General features: G+C 40.9%; 1 protein-coding gene and 1 long non-coding RNA gene across 2 annotated transcripts in view; one reads left to right on the top strand and one right to left on the bottom strand.

The window, feature by feature from the left end:
• Window positions 1-728: 728 nt before the first annotated feature.
• LOC147819096 (uncharacterized) lies at window positions 729-8673 on the bottom strand. Its single transcript, XR_015437288.1, has 3 exons — window positions 8519-8673; window positions 2307-2618; window positions 729-937 (listed from the first exon to the last, which is right to left on the bottom strand). It is a non-coding gene; the product is annotated as an uncharacterized LOC147819096 (long non-coding RNA).
• The window catches only part of LOC111655473 (axin-2-like), a 33931-nt gene continuing 26175 nt past the window's right edge, over window positions 7982-15737 (top strand). Inside the window, exon 1 of the mRNA XM_087174144.1 lies at window positions 7982-8209. The gene's annotated coding sequence lies outside the window, so the exon portion shown is untranslated. The remainder of the gene's footprint in view (window positions 8210-15737) is intronic.

The following is a 15737-nucleotide window of genomic DNA, read 5'->3' as shown; positions in this document are numbered from 1 at the left end:
TCAAACTCGTCCTTTAAGGAACTTGTACCCTCAGGTTTGTATGTTAAGATGTACGCCAACAAAACTAAAAAGTCCAAAGCCTCTTTTTGGCCATTAGGTTTAACACAATGGTGAATTCAGGCTGGTTTAATTGTTTTAAACTACGGCAAACATTTTGCCAGCCACAGCTAAGCTGTGTCTGTAATTACTAAAACAACAAATTATACCAGAGAAAGTGGGCATGGGCTGGGTGGGTGACTGGGTGGTTGGATGTGTTTACTCTGCTTCTTCCAGACAGGTAGACAGAAACAATGTGTGTTATGGCTGTAATGTCAACGGCATCCTTGTTGGTATTCTTGTTCTCTTTTTCAATTTACAAATCAGCAGACGGAGAGGATTGTTTTGCATTCTTGAGTGTGTCTACAACACAGCAGAAACACTGGCCGCTAAATGTTGCTACTGGTGGAAATTCAGGTAGAAATACTTGACTTAGCTGATATTAAACAGGAGCACAGGTAAATATAAACCCGATCCCACGGATGTGGGGAATCAGACATGAAAACAAGCATCAGCGTGACAATTGATCATCCCAGTGTAGTGTGACTGTGGAGACAACTGATGGAACAAAGTCCCAACATAAATCTCATCCGCATGTTTTTCACCTAGTTTAACAGTGTTTTCCAATTCACCCACTCTGAAAAGTGCATTAAATTCACCACTGAAAATATTATAGGCGCTGCAATGTTTCAGACATGCTGCCTGTTCTCCTCGGCCCCCTCCCACAATCCAAAGACATGCAGGTTAGGTTATCTGGTGACTCTTAATTGTCTGTGAGTGTGAATGGTTGTTTGTCACTATATGTCAGCCTAGTGATTGACTGATGACTGGCGACCTGTCTCAGGGTGTACCCTGCCCTCGCCCAATATGAGCTGGGATTGGCTCCAGCCCCTTTGCGACCCTAAAAGGATGAGAGCTATGGTTAATGAATGGATGAATTAACCTCTGAAAATATGTCTTAATTCCTTCCCACACATTAACAGCTGATTGTCTCTAATCCCGAACTCAAATAACCTCTGATGATGTCAGTATGACATCATCAAGGGTTATTTTCATGACTTGGCAAAGCTCTTTGTATAAAGACATTATACAACCCTTTCATTAATCAGGAACTCTACCGTCCACACTGTGGAAAACCGCCACAGGCAGTGTAGTACTCTGTACTGCTACTACTGTAGTGTAGTGCAGTACTTATTACTGGTAAACTTATTCTGTTGTGTATACATTTTGCAATTAAGTAAAAGTAGAAAGTAGCTACTCTCAACTATCCTGTGAGTAGGAATTAGTGTTATTGTGCTGTTCTGAAGGGAAAAGAACCAGAACAATTGTGGATGTGATCGTTGCCATGCAGTTCTAACAGATGTTTGAGGTGCAGCACAACAAGTGCTAACCCTAATCATTCTGTTCCTCACTGAGAAAATCTCCCTTCAGCTGAGCAGTTTCCACTTGTTCACCTCTACTTCTGGAAATCCAGCATTATCTGTCTTGTTAAAATCTAATGTAGTGCAGTAAAAAAAAATACTTTTGTAAAATCTCCCTCAAGTAAAAGCAACATGACTGACTTTTAAACTCTCTCAGAAATGTACTAATACAGTAAATTTCCACTAGGGGGCCTGAATCTGAGGCAAGGGCCCTAATAGCTGATTTAAAATGCTTTTTGTGGTCCTCCAGAGTATCTGACACTCACACTGCTCTGCTCGTGGCTGAAATATACCAAGCTGTTAAAATAATCTCTCAGAAACATGATTTATTTGTATTATATGAGACAAAGTGGAAAAAGGAAAAATACATTTTGAACTCACTCTGCCTTCTAGTGTATATCTATGTACTGTTATAATAGATTATGGATGAGCATGAAAACAAAAGGATGCGTTGTATCTGACAATTTATCAGTAAATGAACGTGTGTATGTCTTTGACTTACTAATTATTATGCGAAGATGTTGCTCACAGATAGAATATTAGTGTTGTAACTCCTGTTGGACTTTGAACTGCCTTTCTCTGCAGTGAGAGTTGAAGAGGGTGACAAAACTGTTGTCCTATATCCAGGGCTGTGCACTGAGTCAACTTTACAAGCCACATGATTGTTTTATCAGGAGCCATCACCAGCCTGCAGTAGCTCAAAAGCTCGTCTTGTCTGGATCTCCCTCATTCCTTCTGTTTCTATACATGACTGTGTATATTTGGCTTATCTAGAGGGCATATTTCTTTCAGCCACGAGCACACACAGAGACACACACACTCTCCATTCATGCCTCGTGTCACTGTTACCATTCTGCCGTCCGCCCTCACTCTTGACCCGTCGACCCTCCGCTCGGTGTCTGGCAGCGTCGGGGTCTGATGCCGGTGACATCACCCGTCACAATGAGTCCACTGCCACCTCCGGCTCTACTGTCCATTGTCCTCCCGACAGCGAGCGGCCTTGTTCTAGAGGAGGACGGTGCTGGCACGGCACGCTCCCTCTGTAAATGATGAAAGAGAGCGAGAGAGTCGTGCTGAAAGCGCGGGCCTTGTTTGGCCGGCCGCGCTGGACGCTGAGCCGATCGGAAGGCGCCTTTCTCCCCTGACAGTAACTTCTGTGATCTGTGGAGATAAAACAGTAGAAAGAATGTGTTTGATGTCTAGATTTGAATAAATACCCTGATGTTAATCGTTTTACAGTGTTAATCACATTTGGTGATAACACAGCTCCTTGTGTGTGTCTGTGTGTGTGTGCCAACATGAGCACATCTATTCTGTGAGCGTAAATGTGAGTCAGAGATTGTATACATGAGTGCGGTTGTTAGTATGTGAGGATTTATTGCTCTAACATTGAGCTTGGAAGAAACATTTGTGGTCCTGACATTCAAGGAAAAAAAAGAGAAAAGCTGAGTCTCCTCACTCTCCTCTGCAGGCTTTAAAATTTTTATGACACTCTCATGTTTGTTTTTTCTTAATGATGTGGGTCTGTTTTGATTAACAGAAAGGCCCATGATTAAATCTTCACATGTAGCGGCTTAACTACATGCAATTAAGGACCTCCATATAGAGCGGAGGCCAGAAATACTTTGATAAGTCCACGTTTAAGACATGAAACATGACAGGTCCAGCGCGGCGTGTCTCTGCCATTATTCACCAGGGATTGAATTTAATGTCTGAATCATCCTAACCTGTTGTTTTTGACACATATGAGACATACATGGGGATGAACAGATCAGTGGAGATAGTATGCGTTTCCTGGAATTCCACAGGGATCCACATCTGGAATGGATTCTTTTTTTTTTTACTGTGTTATGAAAGCTCCGGCTGCTGAGCTGAACGCTGAAATGAACAGCAGCAGCTCAGATGTTGTGGTTTTACCCCAACGCTCCATGTCAGGTAGCCTGGAGAGCAGCTTCAAGGTGGTAAACTTGTACTCGTCTGGCTACGAGATTACTCTAAACAAGTCTGATAAACTATAGTGAAAAGAATATTTTTAGCCTCAGCTGAGCGTTCTTTAAAGCAGATGTCTTGTCCGTCTCCCACAATCTGTTCTATTATACGTTGATGTTTTATATATTTGTTCTGATGTGCCTGTTTGATCATCCGTCATACCTTTACTTGCTGGGACAGTTCAGGGTCTTTTGTGATGTAAATTCCACATCCTATGGCCCGCGTCCTTTTGAAGGATGGGAGAAGTTCAGACAGACCTCGATGGAGAATTTTCTCAGGAATTCACCATAGGTGTCAGAGAGACAAAGCCTGCCCCCCTCTCTTGTCAAAAAAAAAGAAGATTCTTACTTGCTGCCACACCATATGGAGAATTGTCCCAATTTCTCTTCCTTTATATCAAATGCAACGTGTTTCAACTCAAACCTTTTGTAGCATATACCACATGCGATTTGGGCTCTTGTGTGGCGACGCAAACTTTGCGACTTTTTGATATCTCGGTGAGTGCTGTCTGACAAGTTTCTGTCACTCACACTTTTTCCCTTTTCTCTCTCCACCAGCAAGCATATTTTCTACCCCATCGATTGATTAGCATACATCAAGCCCCTGTCGTCATGGCAAAACTTCATTTGAATCTTCAGTTCTTTCCCCGTGTCTTTCAACCAGCAGCTGTCAGCCACATCAACACTAGACGCGCTCTGTGCCAGACAAAGTTAAATTGAAGCACACTCTAACACTATATATAGATAAAATGTCACTTCTTTCAAGAGACAAGGCACCTTCGAAGTCGTCAATACAGAGCGCTTTATCACGGGCAAAATAACTTTGAAACTGGAAAAGAGAGTAAAGATGAAACGATTATTCTCTCTTCCCACTTTGTGCTTGAAAGAGGGAAAAAGCGAGATTATTCTAAAGTGGGTAGAAGCATTTAAGGGGCTTGCTTTTTGATCTGCCTGTCCGTCAACGAAAACGAAGAGCACCTCCTGATGCTTCTGATCGTTAGGTGTCCTCAAAGTGTCTCAAAGTCTCTTTGTTATCGCTGAGTGCGTCGATTAAAGGGAGGAATATCATTTATTCATTTTCCGTTGAGCGAAAGAAAGAAAGGATTCAAGAGCTTAGCATTCATTTTCGTCAAACTCTCGAGGTGTGGTGATGAAGTCAGCTTTCTTTTGAGAGACGAGCAGAGTTGAGGTAAAAAGATGTGGAGTGAAAGTTTTTGCTCTGCAAATTTTGAAAGGCCTCACTGATCTTCCAGATAAAATAAATGGTGTTCAGACTTTATTAAACTTTTCTTTTAATGGCGCGCCTGCAGGACGCCACTTCTGAGAAGAATTCTGTATAACAAGGTGTTACTGATGGTTGACGCTAATACATAAACATATGCAGAGCACCGCACACACGTACACACACATCTCGCCCTTTCTATTACATCTGTTTATATCTGTTTACACACACACACACACACACACACACACACTCAGGCTCATTTAAACTGAGGTTATATAGAAAGCTTAAGTATATATTTATTGGGATATGTCACATTGATTTTAGGGATGTGAGCACACAAAGCACGCCAGAATCAACACACTCTCTATGCGTCTGGTTCCTCTTTTCACCAGAGGACAATGCCATATTCATCTTCGCTCCATTTTCCAAACGCGGTATCTGATTCTTTAACATGCCTCTCAGTGTGGAAGTCCCTTCCATTCCTTCTGTTTCAGGCTTTTTTTTTTCTCTCTCTCTCTCTTTTTTCAAATATTCAATCCTGTTGCGAGGTGCCTCTTAGAAGTTGAAAAGTTCTTTTCAAGCCCGAAGTTTTTGCCGTCTTCACTTTTCAACTGGCAAGATGAATATCGGTGGGACAAAGCATAGAAAGGAAAAGCTTTTGACAAGACTTCTGAAGGCCCAGGAGCTCGTCCTGTCTCTCCCTTTTGCAGTTTTCCCGTAACTGGCTTTCTCGTGTGGCTGCTAAAAAGACACCGTATCAAATGCAAACTGAGAAGTCACAGTCTTTCAAGATCAGTGGGGCCCTTGTGGAGATGCTGCTCTGCTTAGGTTTTTCACAACTTTTGAAAAATGAGAAATTGGTGCATTCTCTCTTGTGTTATCAGAGCTGCTGACAGTAAGTTCATGTTCTGTATATGCAGAAAGACGATGCCACGAATACATGACCCGGAGCAAAGTCGAGTTTTAAGGTGTAACTTGTCAGACTTTATCTTAAACAGTATTGTGATTTATATGTCACGTCTTTTATCAGGAACAATACATTGCTGTCAGGAAATCACAGAGATGGCGCTTACATTTGAAAGTTAAGCAGACCTCTCTCATTCATAAAAATCTGAAATGTGTGAAATGCTGAAGGCAATTAAACAGCACAAAGGCCCGAACGGTTTATTTTTGTCTCATTTAGGCGTGAGTTGCTCTTTGTAGCTTGTGCTGTCTGGACAATCTGTGTTGGATATTTGAAGTCTAAACAGTCAGTGTTTTGTGTTCACCAAGGTTGGGGGGCCAGTGGTTTAACACTTTCAAGAACCACTTTGTGGGGCGGCCTCAAGAAAGCCTGAAATAGCTGAAACTAGACCTCAGTGCAAATAATCACCCTGGGCCTCTGTAAACCATCATGTTTATGCATTGTAAATTGTGAAAAGGAATGCTTTAACATTGTGTGGCATATGTATTTCAAGGCTTTGAACGTTGGATGGTATCCGAATTTCACCCACACAACCACAGGCTTTTGCTCTCGCCTTTTGACTGAAATATCATTCAGATTCCAAAGAGACTAAAAAAAAAAAAGAAAAGCAACCTTTTTTGAGGCTGCCTAAAGAATGTGTCTGAAACCATTCCCAAGCTGTTTCCATGCATTTAGCTATCACTGCTGCAGGGTCAAAAACCTTCCACCAACTTCTCACTATTCTGAGTTCTGCTTTGGTGACCATGCATTTTTGAAATTACACAACAGGCTTTGAAAGGTCTGCCTGAGTCTTGGCTTCAAAAATGTTCTAAATCCATAGAAGACATATTATAATCCTTCAGTCCTCCACTAAAACTGGACATACAAGGTAACGACAGAGCTCTTAAACACACAGCCGGATATATTTAGATGTTGCGTCAACCTCTCCTCCACCTTTGAACAAGTTGGCAGGGTTGCAGTCGCCACACCGGTTATCTCTTTCCCTACACTGTTATTCACTTCATTTGCAACACACCTCCTCCTTTGATCTGTTGTTACAAAACCTCTTCTCACAACCTGTTTACCCACAGAGTCCTCAGAAAGACCGGGAACACACTGAGTGATGTCATGACACATGCAAACAGAGTCACACCCACCCCTAGCATCCTCATAATGCTTATAATACTTACAGTAGGTATGTCACAGACACAAATAAACAGACATAGGTGTCAAAGAGTTGTTGGTTGTAACGTCTCTCCTCAGGCGTACTGCACTGTTCAGCCAAGTTGAAGTTCAGCTCAGTAATGTCTCCATGTTGAAACAGATAAACATTTCAAAGTGACTCCCAAAGGCCCATGTATCATAACCAGATGAGGGATAAGGGTAATATTTGATACAGTTTATCAAATTAAAGTCAAGCAAAAAATTTGAATCCTTGTCACAGCTGTTGTTAAGTTTCTATTTTAAGCAGAAAGTGGAAGCTAGCTAGCCTAGCTTGGTAATGTTAACACTGCTTCCTACCAGATGATATATGTTGTTCATGTTGTCATCAGCAGCTCTCACACACTCAGTGTCATGTTCGTCCACCGTTAGGCTAAACAAACAAGTGTTGGCTGTCTTTTTTTCATGGGTCCAGTTGTGATGGCTAATGACCCGACTGTCAAAACTCAGAAATGAGTATCCTGTAACCTCAGTGTGGAGTCAGAGTAATGTAGAAATGCTCAAATCCCAGATGAGACTCAGCGTCAGCTAACAACTCAGCTGGTCAACTGTGTGAAACCAGCTCATGCGCTCTCAGAGCTATAAAGGATAGGTCATCCATTATGGTGGCACCATGGAAAGCACCGCTCTGGATCATCCGTGTTTGTACTTGATGAGGAAATCATTGTGTTTCAAAAACAGGAAGTGATATTCTCAGAAGAAGGGGCAGTACGAACAAGGCTCACAGACAATAACTGTCAACATGACAGGTTCAACAGGCGTGTGAAGCTCTTAAAACTCTGCAGTCATGCTTCAGCGGCAGCCTTGATCTCCACATTTGCACGCGCACGCACACACACACACACTATAGCGTCCCACATCTTGCGAATGTATTCGCTTACACACACCCAGGTAAAATCTACTCTTCTTTGTGAAGCAGAAGTGTGATTTATATCAGGCAGAAAAGCAAGTAGGGTGACATTTTGAAAATATGGAGGAAACATGATAAGTTATGTCTTTGGAATGCTTTGACAAGAATTTGCAAGGATTTTGAACTCTCATCTCGTCTGTGTAGCTGCTGAACTCCGGTTGCAATAGCTTGTGCATTCCTGTTCATTTGACAACATGCAGCTAGTATTTTCATCTGTGCCATATCACAGATGATCCCACAGCCACACCGGGTTACACAGCCAGCTACAAATGAGTGTCAGTGCGGGAACAACCTGTGTTGGCTTGAGTAAATGATACAACTTGCAAAAAGTTAGGAAAGATAAGAGGATGTGGAATTTGTTTTTGTTTACTTGGAAATAATTCAGCGTTTGTGTTTGTTTCTCAGAGGTGTCAGCTGATGTTTTGGCGGAAACATTGTGAGAATACAGCTCATGTGCAGCAATGGGTAAGTACATGTTTATGCCTTTTAAAGTACACTGCACGGTTTGGTGTTTGGGCTGAGTTTGCAGTGGCTTGATTGAAATATTAGGGTTAAGCTTATCCTGGCTTTCAAGCAGTTTATCTGTATTATAATTTCCTTGAAAAGTTTATTTTTGAGATGTGATCAAGCACATTGTATTTATACATGTCATCAAATAAGTATCCTTTTCCCTATCCCACCTCTCACTTAATAGCGCTTAATTATTTAAGGAGGTATTTGTTAGTTTTACTATTGCTACATAGCTAGCGTTAGCATTAAGAGCTGTTTACTTACCAGTCTAGAAGAAACGTTGTGAGTACAGCATCAAACTTCATTCCTTTACTCAGCAAGAGTTGTCTCCAGCGGCGGAAAGCAGCACCAATGTTTACTCTTGTCTATATCATGTCTTATGTCGTACTTGAGTTAGCATGCTAATGAGCTAGCCCTGGTCACTTCTAGAGAGCGACTCACTGCAGCCTCCAATCTGCCGTGAAGATGTAGCGCTGCTCAGAGGGCGTATTATAACCTCTTGTATTATAAAGACAACAATGGCCAAAGTGCTTGTCAAGCTACAATCACCACCACCCACTTCAAGAAATCACATTCAGCTGCAGAGAAAACTTACAGCCTTTAAACCCTCAAGTTTGGTAATATAATCCTTACAGGGGCACAGTGGTAAGATGGCAAGAATAGAGGAGACAGAGACACGGGGGATGACATGCAGCATAGGTCCTTAGCCAGGCTTGAACAAGGGATGTTGCAATTACATAGACAGCATCTTAAACCCCAAGACTCCCCAAAATAGTCATTGGATTGTAATACACAGCAAAAATAATTAATACTATTCTCAAACACTCAATTTGAGAGAAGCTTATATATTGAATCATGGAGAATTACATTGTCACTCTCATCAGTTTATTTCAACTTAGTTCTTACATTCATAGTTTTGGTCGACATTTCTATTGTTTATAACATCATCATAGCAAGTTCATTGCTGAGTTCTGGGGACATGGTGACATCTACAGCTGCAGCAGAGGAGATCCTCCTTTCCCACTGCCATCAGGCTACACAACACCTCAGCCAGAGAGAGTGGACTCATTTAGTTACTGTTTATTTATTATTAACTGTTATTATCGACAATGAGCTAATGGACACATGAATTTCCCCTAGGGGATAAATAAAGTATCTATCTATCCATCCATCCATCCATCCATCCACCCCGAAAAAAGAAGTTAGACAAGGCAGAAAAACACTAGCAGTCAGATGGTTAGCCAAAATTTGTTTTGGTAGAAAGAAAGAACAGAAAACGTTGAATAATTGACCAAACTTGTCTAATATAAATATCAAAGGAACAGCAACTGGAAACTATTTTGATAATCACTTCATTCTTCAACCAAAAATGCCAAAAACTGGCTCGTTCCAGCTTCTCATGTGGCAATTTTATACAATATTTTGTCATCTCTGATAGTAAATGAAAAGTCTTTGAGTTTGGGATTGTTGGTCAGATAAAACAAACCATTCGCAGATGTCACTGTGGGTTCTGGAAAATTATATTGAGCTTGTTTCAATACTTTTTGACATTTAATAGAATAAACAATTTGTTAATCAAGGTAATAATTGGCAGATTACTTGATAAAAAAAAAAAAATCTCCACGTAAAGTAGTTTATATAATCTCGCTAAAATTGGGGCTTTTTTATAAACTGTTTGACTCATATTTCTTGACTCGTCGGACTTTGTGCTGTTGATTGAACTAATGGAACTGCTGGATATAAGATTCATGTTGTAATAAACCAGAATCATCCTTTAAAGTGTAGGATAAACATGGAATTTGGAAATGGAAACTGTGCAGGGACCCTGATTAAATGGGTGCAACACACACACACGCACACCATTAGTCCCCAGAGCTCCAGCTGCCCAAGGCTCAAAAGTCACGTTGTCCCAGTGTGATTGAAGGTCCAGCTGGTAGACCAGCCCTTTTGATCCCTTTCTCTTTTATGAGAAAGACAAACAGCTCCTCATCGTCACCCACAGTGGAGTGATTGATACACACGCATTGTGATCGCGGTTAGGCAAACACATGCATGCACACATTTACATGATGATGACAGACACACCCACGCGCACATACGCACACACACGCTGGCATTTTCTTAATGGATGTCCTCCTTCCAACTGTAATCACTCTGCTAATGAACCTGTTTGAACTCTGAATGAAATCCAGAAACAACAGAGAACAAAAGGTGGGGAGAGAGATACAGTTAAAACCAAGCAGTGTGTGAACATAAAGCAGAGTTTCATTTTGGCCCTCTGCTTTATCCTTATATATACATTACAATAGTTTGAGTTTACTGGTACTAATGGTTACTGGTAATTGATTTAAAGTGTATTTACTTTATTGATTTGGGGTCAAAGCCCTTCTAGTTTTCTCTTTAAGAAACAGATTCCACCATAACACTAAATTGACTATGAATATCATGATATTTGATGGTTTAGTTGATACTTGGGAGCTGAAAACTAGAGAGCCAAGGGTTTTATTTGTAATAACATCAAACTTAAACATGCTAATAAGTGTTACTATTTTGCAATGGTACAGTCAAGAACCAAGAAATGTTGCACTGCAGAATCACCCTGGCCACTGTCCATCAAATGTTTGTCCCGTTCAATGAAGATGACACAGTTTAAGCTCGTCACTGAGCCGGGCTCTTTTTTATCCAGCTTTGGAAAGTTGTCTATATCCTTCATGTTCAAAATTTCCAGTCCAAAAACCCAGGAACACAATTTTCTTTCTTTTAGCTGGAAGAGCTGTGGCATGATTATAGAAATCCTCAGTCGCTTCCATTCAGCGTGCTGCACATCTGCCTCCAAGTTTTGTCATGGTTGTTGTGTCTGGCTGGTGACAAGCAGCTCTTGTTGTGACTGTTTCACTTCCTAGTCTTATTTATTTTGAATGTTACTCATGTGTTTAGCCCTGAAAAACTAAAACTGAGTTTTGTTATGTATTTTAATGTTAAAGGAATTTCCATGTAAGAGAGCAATAAATCATTGCTACAACAACCATACATCTTAACAAGTCATTTTGTCTATACCTCCTACCGTATTGCTTATATTTTGATTGCTTTTAAGTTATATTTTGATTGTTTTTTAAGTTATATTTTGGCCATTTTGCCTTTATTATAATAGTGACAGTGAGAGAGAGACAGGAAAGTCAGGTGAGAGAGGTGATGACATGCAGCGAAGGGCCCGGGCTGGATTTAAACCCAGCCCGCTGCAGTAAAGACTCACCCTGAATGGTTCGCACTCCACCAGGTGAGCTACTGGGCACCCCTATAGTTTTTCTTTTGAGTCCTAAAATTTTGTTTTCCTAAATCAAGTGAGTAACTTAACAACAGGTTTAGATTATTAAAACCGATTTGACTGCACTGACATCTGGAGATGTACATAGATATTTAAAGGGCAGTGTGCTTAAATTAAACTGAACATATTTTTACAAACATAACATGGGTGAAAATAGTCACACAGCAACTAACACAGTTATTTACATCTGTATGGATCACCCAATGGCGCCATTAAAAAACAGAATGGTTTAAATAGTTGCAATGTGCTGTTTAATAAGCATCATATGATGGGTGGTGCTCTGAATGTCTGCCACTGTCAGGCGCTCATTAAATGCCATAGCAGAAAGTCTTTAGAAAGTCAGGCAAGTTTGTGGAATGAGCAACAAAGGCCACATAGTGAGGAGTTTGACTCCAGTGTGTATCAAAATTTGGTACTTACTTATTTTTAAATTTATTTGACTTATCTTGGTTTTTTAGGGGGTTTTTGTTTTTATTATTAAATTCAGTTTTCACAGTTTCGTTAGGTTTAGGAAAATATCATGGCTTGGGTTAAAATAGACCCTTCGTCAACATTAACCACGTGTTAAGAAAAAGCCTTTCTACCAGAACTTCTCCCATGTGACTCATTGAAGTGGTCCAGGAAAGTAATTAGCCATATTGGCTATCCATCCCCGGTGCTGATAGCATTGTTGGCGGCACACACCTGGGAGCAAATAGCATCTGCCTTAAAAAGAAATGCCTATTGGAGATGAAGTGTGCAGCAGCTGGTTCCTGGATGTTTCAGTCATCAGAAATCTCTGTAATCAGTGTGCATCCTTTAAGTCGACATTTCATTTCATTTATAAACTTACAAATCTTATGCTCAGAAACATAAGGCACTGCTCACAACCTACCAGTCAAGTCATTATTTAAAAAATCATAAGTGGGAAAATAGACTTGAACACATTACATGGCTTGTGTAGACATTTGCATTGGTTGAAAATAAAACATCTCTTATGAAAGACATGAGGCTGAAATTATGGATAAACAGAGTTAATAGCAATAATTATAGTATTAAGTATTGTTCATTTTTTGTCTGCCACAAGTAAAAGAAGTGAAAGCCATTTTAACACTTTGACTGCATGATCAAACTTTTTCCTCACTTTAAGACAAATCAGCCTTGAGGGCTAAATAAGTTGTTAAGATTATTTTCAGCACACTGCTACAAGTGAAACATTTATATGTATCTGGAGCAGTTGATCTTCATATAAACAAAGTTTTAGTTTAATATAACTGTTTATCTTATTGGGACTGAATAACTCAACCGAATGCATAACCAGGACAATCATACTGTGATTTGCTAGCTAATCCAAAATGCATGTTTGAAGTGGGGTTTTCCAGTGACTGGCTTTTTTAGGTTGTTCACTGCACCTCTGTCCCCCTTTGACAAACGGAGGGAACAATAGAGGGACAACAGAGAGGCTATAATAAAGAGCAGGGGAGGAAGGGAATGTGCAGGCGGATCTACACTTCCTGGGTTTCTGTTGCCCCAGAGGCCATTTTCAGGGCCTCCTTACACGGGACTCATCCATACATGGAATTTGCATGAAACTGACTTTGATGGGATCTCCCTGCATCTAAAGCGCTGGGACACAACTTGCATTCATATTCACAACTGGGCACTGCACGGCACATGAGAAAGAGCTTCCGCTCAGAAAAGGGTGTCATCTTTCTCATTTTTGCACCAAAGGGCGTCAGGATGTCTGGGTTAGTTTTTAAGACGGCTAGTTTGTAATGATAATCTATGGAGAGTGTGACAACAAAGAAGAGACGCACACATATACCTAATGTGCTGTAAATGGTTATTTCACAGTGGAAATATAGAGAGAGTGGGAGCACAAGAAGGAGGGTGAGAGGATGGACAGGATGAAGGACACATGCAGACACAAACAGACTACAAATAAAGATGGAAAAAGATAAAGAGTTTGAAATCCACTAAGGCGTACAGACAGAGAAACAAAGGAAAACAGAGATATGGGAGAGAGGAGAAGGACATATGAAGTAAAAAGGACGGAGATAGAAACAAAAAGATGAAATGAATGAATCCAGATACTGAGTGCTAGAGGTTACCCCCCCCCCACCACCACCACCACCACCCCTAACCACCCCTCCCTCTCTTTCTCTTACGGTAATCCCTCCAGTAGCAGTGAGCTGTTAGGCTCCTCCATAAATCAGCGTTTGTATGAAATACCAGCGGGAGCCAAAGGTCAAAGGAGAAAATTAGCAGCTGTCTTTTCCTCTCCTTTCATGTTAGCCGCAGGGCTAATCGCCAAGTGCGCCATCAGCCTCATTTCCACTTTAAAACAAACTCCCCGACAAGCTGGGGAGGAGCTGTTTGCCCACTCTTACATTTTATGGCACCGGATTTTATTCTGAGAGGGAGGAGGGGGAGGGGGAGGGAGAGTGATAGGCAGGTGGTGGTGGTGGGGGGGGCTCCTACATGTATTCTCCCCTTGCTTTCTCTCACCCCTCTCTTTGTGCACTCCTTCCCTCTATCATCTTCAGGTGTGGGAGGGCAAACAGTGGAGCATGCTCCTCTCACACTGCTTTGTTGACACATTTCAGCAGCGCTGGAGGAGCGGTGATGATTGGCGGCCTTTCCTTCTGCTCAACTCCAAGGTGGTGCTACTCGTTAATACGAGGCCTGGTGAACTATGTTGACCTTTTCACTCCCACAGTCTTTGTTATTCTCCCACCCTACTGTTAGGACTTCCCAGTAGTTGAAATACTTGCATCTTTTGACTAGACGTGGCATTATTGGTTTTTGTGGTCTTTCCAAATGTGCTACTGAACAGTGACATTTATTCATTCATTTTTTAATTAGGACTGAAAACTATTTTCTCTTTTTCTCTTGCGCTGTCCTTCCCATATTCGTTTTTTTTTTGATTGATTGATTTTTGTTTCTTTACAGGTGTTGGACAAAATAATGGAAATAGATGTACAATACAATCCCTTATTTTGCGTTCAGCTCGATAAAGGACATGAGGTCATGTCCCTGATGTGAATGATAAATAAACTTTGATCTGAATGATCACAAATTGTAAACTTACTTTGAGAACGAAGCTACATTTTATAGTCTAGCATTGAGATAATGATTTAAAGTTGTGAAGAAACACCCTTGAGTATAACTTTCCATATGCAAACACAGTGCATCATTGTTTATGTTGGGTGACACACCACATCTGGTAGATAGTTTCCCATGTTTTCACTATACTGTTGCACGATGAGGTGCTTAATTCCCCAAGTGATGTGTTTCCATGCATCATTTTTCTTATTCAACTCCCTGAAAGCTCAGACTTGTGAAGTCACTGACCACGATGATCAGTTTTTTGCTCCTTTTTGTTCAAAGTAAAGTATTCACGTAGTTAGTATTGAGTAAAAAAACAAAACAATGTGCTTCTGTTTCACTTGCGCTATGGATTGTCACCAAGTTGTCACTGGATTCACATCACACTTTCAAATCTTTGACCAATTGTGTGTTGCATGTTGCAAGTTTTCTGAGCCTCAGTTCACAGGAAATGGAGTCCTGTCACATCTCTAATGTTTGAGTCCATATGCGTGAACAGGTGATTACTGCAACCTCTCTCGTCAATGCAACTTTACAGAGATGTTTGAGGCCATAGATTGTAATATTTTTGTGAAGTTGTGTTACCATATAAACATGTACTGTAGTGTGGGACCAACAGTTTACAGAATAATGCGGTCCAAAGCAAAAGCACAAACTACAGCATCCAAAAAAGGTCAAATAGAGCTAAGTCATCACCTCTGACATATGCTTAGCAAAAGCTGAACATTATTGGCTTCACAAATGTAACATTTTTTATAAGGCTTATACAGGTGTTTCCATTACTGTTCCCCCCCTGTCTGTGCCTGTGTCTCTTCTCCCTTTCCTGATGTTCTCTTCACTTGTTTTTTGGCATCACATGTAAATTCTGATCCCAGATTCACTGTTGTTAAAACAGACATACATAGACATAATGCAGGAATGAAGAAGGATATTTCCTCTTTCTCTCGTCTCATCTATCTTTCTTGTCTTTCCTTTGTCTTCCTCTCTTTTCTTTGATCCTCCTTCCCTTCTCCTCTCTTTCTCCATCTTTCGCCGCACATCTCTCTTTGCTTGCTCGACACCGTCTCTCCA

The sequence above is a fragment of the Seriola lalandi genome, unplaced genomic scaffold (genome assembly GCF_002814215.2).
Source record: "Seriola lalandi dorsalis isolate HSWRI2012SDOR001 ecotype SW California unplaced genomic scaffold, Sedor1 jcf7180002054318, whole genome shotgun sequence".
NCBI classification, from domain to species: Eukaryota; Metazoa; Chordata; class Actinopteri; order Carangiformes; family Carangidae; genus Seriola; species Seriola lalandi.
The sequence above is the reverse complement of the archived record's forward strand: the minus strand, read 5'-3'. Positions and strand labels throughout refer to the sequence as shown.